Raw genomic sequence first — 14,756 nt, forward strand, 5'->3', positions numbered from 1 at the left:
CCATAGTATCTTTTACGGCTTCTGACAAACCCTTCCGAAAGAGAGCTGCCAAGGCATTTTCATTCCAGGTAGTAAGGACCGCCCACTGTCGTAATTTTTGACAGTACAATTCTGCAGAATCTTGACCCTGGCTCAATGTCAACAGGGTCTTTTCAGCCTGATCAATAGCATTAGGTTCATCATACAACAACCCCAAGGCTTGAAAAAATGCGTTCACATTAGTCAGAATAGGATCATCTGGTTTCAAAGAAAACGCCCAATCCTGGGGATCGCCACACAGCAAAGAGATGACAATTTTAACCTGCTGCGCAGAGCTCCCTGACGAGTTAGGCTTCAAGGCAAAAAATAATTTACAATTATTTTTGAAATTCAAAAATTTAGACCGATCCCCAAAAAACACATCAGGAGTAGGGATCTTTGGTTCAGCAGCATGTGAAAGAGCAAGGTAGGCGGAAATTCCCCGCTCTTCTGCAGCGAGCTGCTCCACACGATCAGACAATTGCTTTATCTCCATTGAGAGAAAAAAAACTCCCCCTACAGCCTCAGAGATATAGAGGAAAAAATATACACACTTTTTTTTTCTTTGTTTTTTTTTTTACAATTCTTTCCTGCTATTGAGTACCCTAGGATCTGCGGTATGGCGGGTGATTCTGTTATGAATGAGTCACCATAGGAGGCAAAAACAGAAATACTAGCTAAGTCCAGAAAACCAGAGAAGTTGGCAGCTATCGGATTGCAGACCCCTGAACCTATCAACAACAACTAGCAGTAGCCGTGGGGGGGTTCCTATGGTGCCCTAGACCCCTCGATCACAGCCGGAGAACTACATAGCCTAAAGACAGAAAGGGAAATCTAAACTGCCCCAGAGCAGACCCCAAAGCAATAGGCAGCCCCCAACATATAATGACGGTGAAGCAAGATGAAAAAACACTCACACAGATAGAAAGATAGGCTGAGCAAATGATGGGGCCCAAGCTAACTAGATAGGACAGGAAAGAAAAGCTGCTGTCTGTAATCCGCCAAAACCCTATCAAAACAAGAGCCAACAGCTGATAGGGAAAAAAGCTGGGCTTCAAAAAGACTATATCAGCACTCAGGTATTTTCTGAAGACAGAGCAAAAAGGAATTCAGCTCACCCCAGAAGGGAATGGCAGAAATCAAGGAAAACAATGCAAAACAAAACCAAAACACAAAAGCAAAAAGTAGAGCAGAAAACTTAGCTTTTGAGGAGCAGGAATCAGACTGGTCTCCTAGAATCCCTCAGAGAGATCACCAGCAAGGCAGAAGGGCGTCGGCTGCCTTATATCCAGTCAGTAATTCCCGTCACCCAGTCATCATCATCCTGCCCAGGTGCTTGGTAATCAGCCTCACTACCTTCCTTCACCAGAAGAGGGAGTTCATCAGACCTCAATGGAGAAGGGGAAAATGAGCTCACAACAACTGTGCAATTGAGTTGATGCCAGAGTGTAAATTTCCCAAGGGTCGGCTTTTCAACTTATCAGTACCCGAACATGATGCTATGCGATCCTATATTAAGGAGTCGTTGGAGAAGGGTCATATTAGACCATCCTTGTCACCTTTAGGTGCTTGTGGCCAAGAAAGATGGTTCATGAAGACCCTGTATTGATTATCGTTCCCTTAACAAGATGACGGTTAAATATCAGTACCGTTACCTCTGATGTCTGATTTATTCTCCAGAGTTAAGAGTGCCTGCTGGTTTACTAAGCTTGACCTCAGGGGGGCGTATAATCTTATTCGCATCAAGCACAGGGATGAAAGGAAGACGGCGTTTAATACTCCGGAGGGTCATTTTGAGTACCTGGTGATGCCTTTTTGTCTCACTAATGCTTCTGTCTTCCAGTCCTTTATGAATGATATTTTCCGTGACTTTGTGGATAAGTTTATGATCATCTATCTGGATGATATTCTGATCTTTTCTAGTGATTGGGATTCTCATGTGGAACAAGTCCGGACTGTGTTCCGGATTTTGAGGGAGAATTACTTGTTTGTTAAGGGATCGAAATGCCTCTTTGGTGTACAGAGGATTTCATTTTTGGGATTTATCTTGTCTCCATCGACTATTGAAATGGACTTGGCCAAGGTACAGGCCATTTATGATTGGGTTCAGCCTACTTCTTTGAAGGCTCTCCTGAAGTTTTTGGGTTTTGCTAATTTCTATCGTAAATTTATAGGTAATTTTACTGTTATTGTCAAACCACTGACTGATCTGACCAAGAAGGGCGCTGATGTGCTGATTTGGTCTCCAGAGGCTGTCTCGGCATTTCAGGAGCTTAAGCGGAGATTTACTTCAGCTCCGGTTTTACGGCAACCTGATGTCTCACTTCCATTTCAGGTGGAGGTAAATGCTTCTGAGATTGGTGCGGGATCTGTTTTGTCCCAAAAAGATCCTGTGACTTCTAAAATGAATCCTTGTGCCTTCCTTTCTCGAAAGTTCTCCCCATCTGAATGCAACTGTAACATGGGGAATCGGGAATTGTTGACCATGAAATGGGCATTTGAAGAGTGGAGACATTGGTTGGAGGGAGCTAGACATCAAGTTGTGGTCCTCACCGACCACAAGAATTTGATTTATTTGGAGTCAGCCAAAAGCTTGAATTCTAGACTGGCTAGGTGGGCCTTGTTTTTCACGCGTTTTAATTTTGTGGTCTCTTTTCTTCCGGGCACTAAGAATGTTAAGGCAGATGCCCTTTCTAGGAATTTCTTTGCTGATTCTCTTATTGTGACCGAGCCTACTATCATCCTAGGTGAGGGGGGGTAGTTCTTTCTGCCATTTTGCCCGATTTGAGACGTGCCCTGGGGGAATTTCAGGAGGATAAACCTGAGCGTTGTCCTATGGGAAATTGTATGTTCCTGACCAGTGGAGGAAGAGAGTGATGTCTGAAGTTCATTGATCTGCATTGGCTGGTCATCCAGGTATTTTTGCTACCAGAGATTTGGTGAGTTGGTCTTTTTGGTGGTCTGCCTTATCTCGTGATGTCAGGAATTTTGTGAAGTCCTGTGGGACTTGTTCTCGGTCTAAACCCTGTTCTCGTTCTAGTGGGTTGTTGATGCCCCTGCCGGTACCCAAGAGGCCATGGACCCATATCTCAATGGATTTTATTTCTGATCTTCCTGTCTCTCAGAGAATGACTGTTATCTGGGTGATTTGTGATAAATTTTTTAAGATGGTCCATCTTGTACCACTCCCAAAGTTGCCATCTTCCTCAGAGTTGTGTTATGAATGGGTCACCGAGGAGGAAAAAACCTAAACATGCTAAGCCCAGAAAAACCAGAGAGGTTGGTAACTATGCAGATTGCAGATGCCTGATCCTAACCACACAACTAGCAGCAGCCGTGGAGCGTACCTACAATGAACCTAGACGCCTCGTCACGGCCGGAGGACTAAATTAGCCTAAAGCAAGAAAAGGGGAAAACTAACTGCCCCAGAGCAGACCCCAAAGGAATAGACAGCCCCCACACATGTATTGACGGTGAAACAAGATGAAAACAAAAACACAGGCAGGAAAATAGGCTGAGCAAGCGATGGGGCCCAAACTAACTAGAAAGAAGAGGGAAGGAAAGACACTGTCTGCAATCTGCCAAAAACCCTACAAAATAATGTCCAGCACTTTTGATAACAAAATTAACCCTGAAGTCACTAGACTTCTCCCACTATATCAGCACTCTGAAATATTCTGAGACAGAGCAAAACGAGGCCAATCTAATAAAGGACAAAAAGCAAATTGGCAAATACAGATAAATAAGAGTGGAAATTCAGCACAGGCCCAGCCGGGGCTGGCTGACCACACAAAAAACTGAATAGAACAACAAAATCAAGTGTGAACATTAGCAGAGAAACTTAGCTTGAGCTGACTGGAACAGAGCTGAGAACCAAGACCTGACAAGCAGAAGGAATCACCAGCACCAGAGTAGGGCGTCGGCTGTCTTATATCCAATCTGAGATTCCTGATTTCGAATTGTCAGAGATGCGTGCGAAACAGCATGGCAAAACCTAGTATGAAAAGTGCAAGGGCGCACGAAACACAGGGTACAGAGCGAGGAGCAAGGCCGAGCAAGGCTAGGTACGGAACAAGGCATAGCGAAAACAGGCAAGGCAGGGAACATAGAAAGTACTACAAGGCAAAGCAAGGCACGGAAAAACATGGCACGAAGGACAAACACTAGACAAGACACGAGACAAGAGACGGAATATGAGCACGGAGCGTGTGCAGAGACTCATGACAGAGCAGAGTGCAAGGGCACAGAATAGAGGGAGCGACCCAGCAGACCAAGCAGCCATGCAGGGAAGCAACACAATACTCAGGCCCTGAGCATAGGAAGGGGCGGTCTGATATAGGGCATAGCACCTCCACTCCTCAATACCAGGGAAGAACTTCTGGTTCAGAACCTCCAGGATCACAGGGAGCAGTCACATGATCAGGATTCCAGACATGCAGGGATGATTACAGAACCAGTGCTGAAACCTAGGCAGGTCACAAGATCAGAATTCCAGACATGCAGAGATGATAGCAGAACCAGTGCTGAAACCTAGGCAGGTCACATGATCAGAGATCCAGACATGCAGAGTTGAATGCAGAACCAGCCTCTGCTGGAACATAGGAAGGACACGTGATCAGGGGTTCTAGACATGATGAGACGATCACAGAAGCCAGAGCAGAAACGCAGGCATCCCGCAGCTCAACATCCATGAGGTGAGTGTGCACACTGCTCTAGGGAACATGCAGGATAGCAGACATGAGATGCATGTGCACACCGCTCCAGGGGTCATGAGGCAAAACAGACATGGCGGACATGACAGACATGGCGAGCATGACAGTACCCCCCTCCTTAAGCCCTCTCTTACGGGGCTGGAAAGAAGAAAAAAAAAATTCTTCGGCAGAAACCAGGGTTTAGTACAAACCACTCCAACAACGTTGATCCAACATCTGAAACGGACACCTGCACCAGTCAAGACACAGGAGCCGCGGACAAGACACGGGGATCCAGTGGGGAGGACTGCGGGTAGACAAGCAAGTCTTCTTACTCTGGCTGCCATCATTTCCAAGCAAGTTTAGAGGTCAAGGGCTAGGTCAGATTTACAACACAAGAGTGGCCGGGGTACCGCCATTTTCAAGCGAGCTCAGGATGTGACGAACAGCCCACGGCCGTTCATCCACTTACGGGCGATGACTAACGGGGGTCCCGCTGCCACCAAAACGCGACGGACAGCGGACCCTGTGTCACCACTATGTCACAATCCCACCACTGACACCGGTGTATCAGCGGACGGAGGGACGTGACACAATGCCGGCACACGGCTATCACAGGCGCAGTGGGGCTTATCTTAGTTATCCCACCACTGGCACCATGTGACAAAAATATCCAGCAAGCTAATCTCGCTCTACAATTTGCCGCAGGGGGAGTTTAATTTGGATGCCCCACCACTGCTATCAATCTTCCAAGTACTGCGGGGATTTGTGTATATCCCACTTTCTCAGTTCCACTTTGGAACTCGCAGCTCTCCGGCGCCCCCCTTACCCTCAGGTCAGTCAGGGAACTGCACCTAGGATAATTAGTCGCTGGACGGGCTGCCTGTTGTGAACCGGCAATTAGGCTTCTGCAGTAAGGGAATTATCAATGCTGTGGCTGAAGCCCCTTACTCAGCAATATAAGACCCTTCTAGACTGCCAGCAAGCCGTAATAGCCGTACACAACGCGCTGCCACCAGTCACGGTTACTTAATTCACAGTGTTAAATTAAGAGGGTCCGTGGCAAACCCCTTGAATTAGTAGTGATTATCTATCAAAGGCGTATAGTTCGATTCTTAGAGCATGGAGACAGATCTAAATAATTTCATTTATTTTCCGAAAGAGGACAGTGATTACAGATAAAAGTTGCTATAAAATTGAGACATAAAATATGTACAGTACAGGTATAAAATAAAAGTGGAGAAAACAAAGAGATTACACTCACAGTTCCATATTGTTCCTTAGGCAGACCATGCGGCTAAGGTGGGTGGAGGCGGAGCTGCACTTCTCCGCTCATTGGGGTCCTTCTAGCACGACGACTTGAGCTGTTCTGAGCTGGTTTGCCCAGGAAATGCCTTATAGACTTTCCTATGTGACATCACAGAGAGGTGCATTCTGGGTTGATCCCACCTCTCTTATCCAAGTTATGTTTTGGCTACAAAACTTAGATTAGCTATAACTTTATGGGAGAAGCTGGTATGGACTCATCAGTGGTATCATGTTTCCCAGCGTAATGAGCCCATCAAGAAAACATCAAACATCTATGCGATATGACCGTCCATTTGGGCGCAAATCCTATCTCATGTTCTGGACAGGGTAGAACTTCGAAACATACGCGGTCTCGAAGCTGGGACCGCTCAGGTTACAAAAATATGATTTTCATATCTCTAGGGTATTTGGTTCTTATGGTATAGTCTCTCATAGTTTTATTCGTTTCAAACAAAGAAGTTTTTCCCGCTCTGAAGAGGAGAGAAGGCAAATGGTGTGAGGAAGATGGTCTAGCTAATTAACATTTCTGCTCTTCCAGAGGAAGTGGCAGGGTTGATAAAACCTGGGGGGAAGGAATTCCTACTACTGAGAGTTTACAATGTCCTAGGATGGAGGATTTGTTAGCACATTGCAACAGAAAACATATCTTGCAGACATGGTACATCACACCTCCCCCCTTAAGAGGGCGCTAAGGAGGCATTACCTCTCGGTAATCGGCCATGCGCACCTCAGCGGGTTTGCCCCGGCGGGACAACCCATCGGCATTGCCGTTTTCACTGCCCTTCCTGTGTTTTACAGTAAAATCGTACTGTTGAAGGGCAAGGCTCCAGCGGAGCAATCTTCCATTGGTTCCCGACACGGTGTGCAACCAGCTCAGTGGGTTGTGGTCGGTTACCACCGTGAAGGCGCGCCCATACAGGTAGGGCTGCAAACGCTGCAGTGCCCACACCATGGCCAGACACTCCTTCTCGATGGTCGAGTATGCCACTTCCCTCGGCAAAAGTTTCCGGCTCAGGTACAACACGGGGTGCTCTTGGTCCCCCGAGTCGACCTGGCTAAGCACAGCACCGAGGCCAAACTCGCTGGCGTCGGTCTGTACCAGAAACGGGCGACTGCTGTCGACTGCTCTCAACACTGGAGAGTTGCACAGGGCTGCTTTCAAAGCTTGGAAAGCCGCCTCACAGTCATCTGTCCAGTTGACTGTTTGGGGTAGCCTCTGCTTGGTGAGGTCAGTCAAGGGTTTGGCAAGGGCGCTATAGTCCTGTACGAACCGCCTATAGTACCCTGCAGTGCCCAAGAAGGACTTCACCTGTTTCTTGGTCCTGGGGGTGGGCCAGGACACGATTGCGTCCACTTTTCTGGCTCCGGACTCATGGAACCCCCGCCTACCCGGTGCCCCAGGTAGTGGACCTCGCGCATGCCTATCTGGCACTTCCCCGGCTTGATGGTCAGGCCTGCCTGGTGAAGACGCTTGAGCACCTCCTGGAGGTGCTGAAGGTGTTCCTCCCAGGTGGAACTGAAGACGGCAATATCGTCTAAGTACGCCACTGCGTACTCCTCCAGTCCCCGAAGCAGGTGGTTGACCATCCGCTGGAAAGTGGCAGGGGCATTCTTCATGCCGAAGGGCATGACCGTGGACTCGTACAGTCCAAAGGGGGTGATAAAGGCGGATTTCTCCTGCGCCTCAGGGCTCAGGGGAATCTGCCAGTATCCCCGACTCAAATCCATGATGGATATGTAGTTGGCGTTTGTCAACCGCTCGAGCAGATCCTCGATGCGCGGCATCGGGTGGGCATCAGAGGTTGTGATGGCGTTGAGCCCCCTGTAGTCCACGCAGAACCGGGTGGTTCGATCCTTTTTAGGAACGAGGACTACAGGTGAAGCCCACGCACCTTTTGACCGTCGAATCACTCCCAGCCTTAACATCTCATCGACCTCTTGGCGCATGACTTGTTGCACCGTTTCAGAGATCCGATAAGGTGTTCGCCGTAATGGGGCATGATTCCCAGTGTCCACCTCATGAACCGCTAACTCCGTCCTCCCAGGACGGTTGGTGAACACGGGCCGGAAGAGTTCCAGGGTGGCCATCAACTGCAACCGCTGGGACACGGTGAGCGAACCACTTATCTCCATGTCCTCAATGGACCCATTGGCCTTGGCCTGGGCCAGCATGTCCAGGAGGGAATCTTCCTCCCCATCCTCTGGCAGATTGCAGACCGGTAGGATGCAAGCTTCACGTTCGTAGTGCGCCTTCAGCATGTTGACGTGAAAGGCCTTGCGCCTACCCCGAGCATGGTCAAGCGTGACCACGTAGGTGACCGGGTTGAGCTGTTGGTGGACGACGTACGGGCCTTCCCAGGCTGCCTGAAGCTTATCCGTTGGTACCGGGACCAACACCCACACCTTTTGACCCACCTGGTAGGTCCGCTCCCGGGCGTTCTGGTCGTACCAGCGCTTCTGGTCAGCCTGAGCCTGCGTCATGTTGTCATGCACCAACTGCGTCAAGGTCTGCATCTTGTCACGGAAGCGCATGACATAATCCACGATGGACACTTCTGTGGGGTTTGGCTCATCTTCCCAGGATTCTCTTATCAACCCAAGGGGTCCCCGGACTCGCCTGCCATACAGGAGCTCGAAGGGGGAGAACCCGGTCGAAGCCTGCGGAACTTCTCTGTAAGCGAACAGCAGGTGTGGGAGGTACCGCTCCCAGTCGCGCCCTTGGGTCTCAACCAGTATGCGGAGCATCTGTTTGAGGGTACCGTTGAAACGTTCACACAAACCGTTAGTCTGTGGGTGATACGGACTCGATACCAGCTGCGTCACCTGCATTTTCTCACAGAGAGCCTCCATTAGGCGAGACATGAATTGGGGCCCTTGATCGGTAAGCATCTCCCTGGGAAATCCTACTCTCGAAAAGATGGTCACCAGTGCGTCAGCCACCTTATCTGCCCTGGTTGAAGACAGAGCTACTGCCTCTGGGTACCGGGTAGCGTAGTCTACCACGGTGAGAATGTATCGCTTTCCGGAGCTGCTGGGGACGGACAGCGGTCCTACAATGTCCACCGCGATTCTCTGGAAAGGCTCCTCTATCACCGGCAAAGGAATAAGGGGAGCCTTAAGAGCAGGCCCCGCCTTACCCACTTTTTGACAGGTGGCACAGGAGCGGCAGTAGTGTGTTACATCTGTCCCCATCTTGGGCCAATAGAAGTGTTGAGACAGCCGTGCCTTTGTTTTGCTGATCCCCAAGTGTCCAGCGAGTGGAATCTCATGGGCAATCCGCAACAACTCAGTTCTGAACTGATAGGGGACGACCAGCTGTCTTTCCCTCAACCACTCCTTTTTAGGATCTCCGGGTACTGTCTCCCGGTACAACCTTCCTCGTTCCCAGAACACCCTCTCCTTATCAGACTTGGAGGTGGGCGTCTCGGCGAGACCTCTCAATTTCTCCAGGCTGGCATCTGAGTGCAGAGCAGCCTGGAACTCCATGCTGGAGGCTGCCAGAAGTGACGTCAGGGTCCCCTCTTTACTGGGACCCTCTGGAACCGGCTCTGGGTTCACCTCTGGTTCAGTCTCTCCTGTAGCAGCAGAGGGACCAGAAGACAGTGCGTTACCTGCGATCTGGGCACTCTGACTGCGTGTGACAGCTGCTATGTATGCTGTCTCCCTGGGGATTTCTGCAGACCCACCAGCTGGTGCTGCCCTGGGCTCTACCTCCCCATCCACCCCCAACACTTCAGGAGCAGTGCTACTTATGGGCCAGTTACCTTCCTCGGTGGCACTGGTCAGCTGCATGGCATTACCTTCCTCATGGTCCCCATGCACCTCCCCATTTCCTTGAGCACCGTTGCTTACTCCTGCCAGGGGTTCCTCAGCCGTCTCACTCCGCAGAGTGACGGGGCTGAGCACTTCGGTACCTGTGGACACATCTACCGCTTCAAAGAAAGGGTTAACGGGTTCAGTCGGCACAGATACATCAACATCATCATCATCCTTCCTAGGAGAAGAATGGTTATCAGTTTGCTTTGGTACATTCACATCAGCATCAGCATCGTACCTGGGGAAAGAATGGTTGTTAGTTGCATCATTACTCATCAAGGCATTAGCAGGTAACACATTCAGTTTCCCATCATCAACATCATCAGGGTTAACGTTACCCTTATTATCAGTTTGGGGAAGGGTGTCAGGGACATAGTATGCAACCATCCTCCCCAAGTCCGTCCCCAATAAAACATCAGTGGGCAAATTTTCAGACACTCCCACCTCCCTCAACCCGCTCCCGGCACCCCAGTCAAGAAAAACTCGTGCCACTGGCAAGGGACAACGGGTGCCTCCAATCCCGGTGACAGTCAGGGTTTTCCCCTCAACAAACTCTTCAGGGGCCGCCAGTCCAGGCCGGATGAGGGTTCGTTCAGCCCCGGTGTCCTTGAGGCCTGTAGCAAGACGGGCCCCCACCTGAACAGGTTGAACGTTGTCGTCAGCCCTCCCAACCACACCTCCCACCAAAAGAACAGAGGCATTGGGCCCGGGGGCCTTGGCTGGGGGGTTCTTCGGCCTGTTCGGACAGGTGTAAAAGAAGTGACCAGGCCGCTGGCAGTGGTGACACAGGCGACTGTCAGTAGCCGGCCTGTTGTTGGCAACAGGGACAGGGCCTCTGGAGGGACGGCTAGCTGGGGCATTGGGGTTGGTTGCTGGCTTACCCCCTTTCCAGCTGGTGGCGACTGGCCTCCGCGTCTCGGGCTTCCGGTTGGCCTCGTGGTTGTCGGCGATCTGCGCCGCTTTGTCCGCGTTCGTTGGTTCGCGGTCCAGGATGAACTGTCGGACCTCAGCTGGGCAGAGATGCAGGAACTGGTCTTTGATCATCAGGTCCCGTAGCTGCTCAAAGGTTTCAACGGACAGTCCATGGATCCACTGGTCAAAGTGGGTCCTGAGTCCTTGCACCACATCACTGTAGCTATCGTGTGGGCCACGTTGGAGGTGTCGGAACTTCTTTCGGTATACCTCAGGTGTCAGCCGGTATTTGGCGATCAGCGCCTGCTTTATGGCGTCATAGTCATCATCGGCTTCTGGCGGAAGAGAAGCAAATGCCTCCAGGGCTTTGCCTTTTAGCCCTGGGGTCAAGTACCTTGCCCATTGGTCTCTAGGCAGCTGGTACTGTCTGCAGGCTTTCTCAAAGGCTCGCAGAAATGTGTCCAAGTCCCCGTCCTTTTCCATCACGGGAAAATGCTCTGGCCGGGGTTTAGGAGTCTGGACGCTGCTGGGCTCACGGCTTCGGGCTGTGAGGGCATTCCCACCCCGCTGGAGTACCTCCAGTTCATGGGCCCTCTGCGCCTGGCGCTCGGCTCTCTCAGCCTCAGCTTGGCGCTCAGCTCTCTCCGCCTGGCGCTCGGCTCGCTGCTCTGCTCTCTCTCGAGCTTGCTGGATCAGCCTCACCCGCCCATCACTGTCTTCGGCGGGGAGTTCGTCCAAGGCCATTTGCAGATAGGGGTCCACCCCGTTCTGGTTGAATGTGGGGCCAGCGCTCAGGAGTGGAGCCTCTGCTGCAGCCCCATTGCAACTTGGGCCAACTTCTGCGCTCGCTGGATTCTGGTCGTTGTCCAGCTGCACTAGAGCCGCGATCATTTGAGCTCTGTTTTTGTTCGTGGCGTCAAGGTCTTGGTACGTGCATAACGCAGCAAGAACTTCCTTTGTCTGCCGGGTGTACCAAGGTTCTCCTTTTGCCGCCATGGTTGCCAAATAAAAGATAGAAAAAGAAAAACGAAGAAACGGGAGGGGGATACTTGCAAGTACACACTAATGTCTCAGGACTAGTAACCACTGAGTCTGTTCTCCAAAACCTATGATGCAGGATTCCCGCAGGAACCGTGCAGGTTTTTAGTGAGAGGAATGATTGCTCAAACCAAATCACTAATGCTCTAGGATTATCCCACCGCGCTGCCACCAATATGTGACGAACAGCCCACGGCCGTTCATCCACTTACGGGCGACGACTAACGGGGGTCCCGCTGCCACCAAAACGCGACGGACAGCGGACCCTGTGTCACCACTATGTCACAATCCCACCACTGACACCGGTGTATCAGCGGACGGAGGGACGTGACACAATGCCGGCACACGGCTATCACAGGCGCAGTGGGGCTTATCTTAGTTATCCCACCACTGGCACCATGTGACAAAAATATCCAGCAAGCTAATCTCGCTCTACAATTTGCCGCAGGGGGAGTTTAATTTGGATGCCCCACCACTGCTATCAATCTTCCAAGTACTGCGGGGATTTGTGTATATCCCACTTTCTCAGTTCCACTTTGGAACTCGCAGCTCTCCGGCGCCCCCCTTACCCTCAGGTCAGTCAGGGAACTGCACCTAGGATAATTAGTCGCCGGACGGGCTGCCTGTTGTGAACCGGCAATTAGGCTTCTGCAGTAAGGGAATTATCAATGCTGTGGCTGAAGCCCCTTACTCAGCAATATAAGACCCTTCTAGACTGCCAGCAAGCCGTAATAGCCGTACACAACGCGCTGCCACCAGTCACGGTTACTTAATTCACAGTGTTAAATTAAGAGGGTCCGTGGCAAACCCCTTGAATTAGTAGCGATTATCTATCAAAGGCGTATAGTTCGATTCTTAGAGCATGGAGACAGATCTAAATAATTTCATTTATTTTCCGAAAGAGGACAGTGATTACAGATAAAAGTTGCTATAAAATTGAGACATAAAATATGTACAGTACAGGTATAAAATAAAAGTGGAGAAAACAAAGAGATTACACTCACAGTTCCATATTGTTCCTTAGGCAGACCATGCGGCTAAGGTGGGTGGAGGCGGAGCTGCACTTCTCCGCTCATTGGGGTCCTTCTAGCACGACGACTTGAGCTGTTCTGAGCTGGTTTGCCCAGGAAATGCCTTATAGACTTTCCTATGTGACATCACAGAGAGGTGCATTCTGGGTTGATCCCACCTCTCTTATCCAAGTTATGTTTTGGCTACAAAACTTAGATTAGCTATAACTTTATGGGAGAAGCTGGTATGGACTCATCAGTGGTATCATGTTTCCCAGCGTAATGAGCCCATCAAGAAAACATCAAACATCTATGCGATATGACCGTCCATTTGGGCGCAAATCCTATCTCATGTTCTGGACAGGGTAGAACTTCGAAACATACGCGGTCTCGAAGCTGGGACCGCTCAGGTTACAAAAATATGATTTTCATATCTCTAGGGTATTTGGTTCTTATGGTATAGTCTCTCATAGTTTTATTCGTTTCAAACAAAGAAGTTTTTCCCGCTCTGAAGAGGAGAGAAGGCAAATGGTGTGAGGAAGATGGTCTAGCTAATTAACATTCCTGCTCTTCCAGAGGAAGTGGCAGGGTTGATAAAATCTGGGGGGAAGGAATTCCTACTACTGAGAGTTTACAATGTCCTAGGATGGAGGATTTGTTAGCACATTGCAACAGAAAACATATCTTGCAGACATGGTACATCACACAGGAGACATAGAGCAGATCAGATTCTTCATCAGAAGGTTAGCCGAGGTACCAGCGGAGTCCATGGCCTGAGTATTCTGTGACGCGCGTCAGCTTAAGCTGAGTCGTTTTTCTTTTTAATCAGTGGACCCTCTGGGCCATGGCACCCACCCACCTAGGGCGAGCTGACCTAGTGAGAATCCACCCCTATACAGGGAGTGTCAGGGGCAAGACCAAGGGGGTGAGCCACCACAGCAGCTGGACCAGATGACCGGCTCAGGGAAACAAGACAAGGCGAGACAAGACGTTAGTTCAAAGTAACTTCATTAAGGAACACTTCAGGGTAATAACAGGTGCCAAACGTAAATACACAGGGAACACATAGCAGGGTGTGTGCAAGGGCACGCCGAGGTCCAAGGCATGGTACGTGCAGAAGGTAGGCAGGGCACGATGACTTCGGACTCCGGACAGCGGACTATGATCAACCGGGACATCAGACTCTGTAGCTCTGTAGGCGATCGGCAGGATCCGGACATCCGAAAGTAAACCAGGATTCCATGCAAGGAGACAAGATAAGGTTAGCAACATGATACGTGTCAATGAACACGCCCGGGTCAGGTTCACAGGACGGAGGCCTGCGCATGCCAGGGAGAGGGACAAGGAAGGTGGCCTGCGCGTGCGAGGACACGCCAGGGACAGAGTACAAGGACGGAGGCCTGCGCATGCAGAGGGCACGCCAGGGAGAGGCACAAGGACGGTGGCCTGCACGTGCGAGGACACGCCAGGGACAAAGTACAATGACGGAGGCCTGCGTGTGCAGAGGGCACGCCAGGGAGAGGCACAAGGACGGTGGCCTGCGCGTGCGAGGACACGCCAGGGACACATACAGGGAAGGTGGCCTGCGCGTGCGAGGACACGCCAGGGACAGAGTATAAGGACGGAGGCTTGCGCGCGCAGAGGGCACGCCAGGGAGAGGCACAGGGATGGTGGCCTGCAAATGCCAAGAGGCATGCCAGGGAGAGGCACAGGCAAGACAGGGTTCAGAGCAGAGCAAAGAGCAAAAGACTTTGTGCAAGAGTAGCACGAAAAGGCACAGTGCGAAAACCAGCGTGCGTGCAAGTGAGCACAGAAATCACGGCTGGGGCACCGGCAGGCGGTACCAACGGTGGCATAAGCAGGCGGGCACAACTTAGAGGCGGCACAGCTGCGGCTCACACAGCCGGTAACCACTATAGCACTGGACGGCGGGCACGTCTGAGGCACACAGGCGAGCACGACT

This window comes from Dendrobates tinctorius, unplaced genomic scaffold (genome assembly GCF_039654945.1).
Source record: "Dendrobates tinctorius isolate UK_male_01 unplaced genomic scaffold, ASM3965494v1 ptg000029l, whole genome shotgun sequence".
Classification (NCBI taxonomy): Eukaryota; Metazoa; Chordata; class Amphibia; order Anura; family Dendrobatidae; genus Dendrobates; species Dendrobates tinctorius.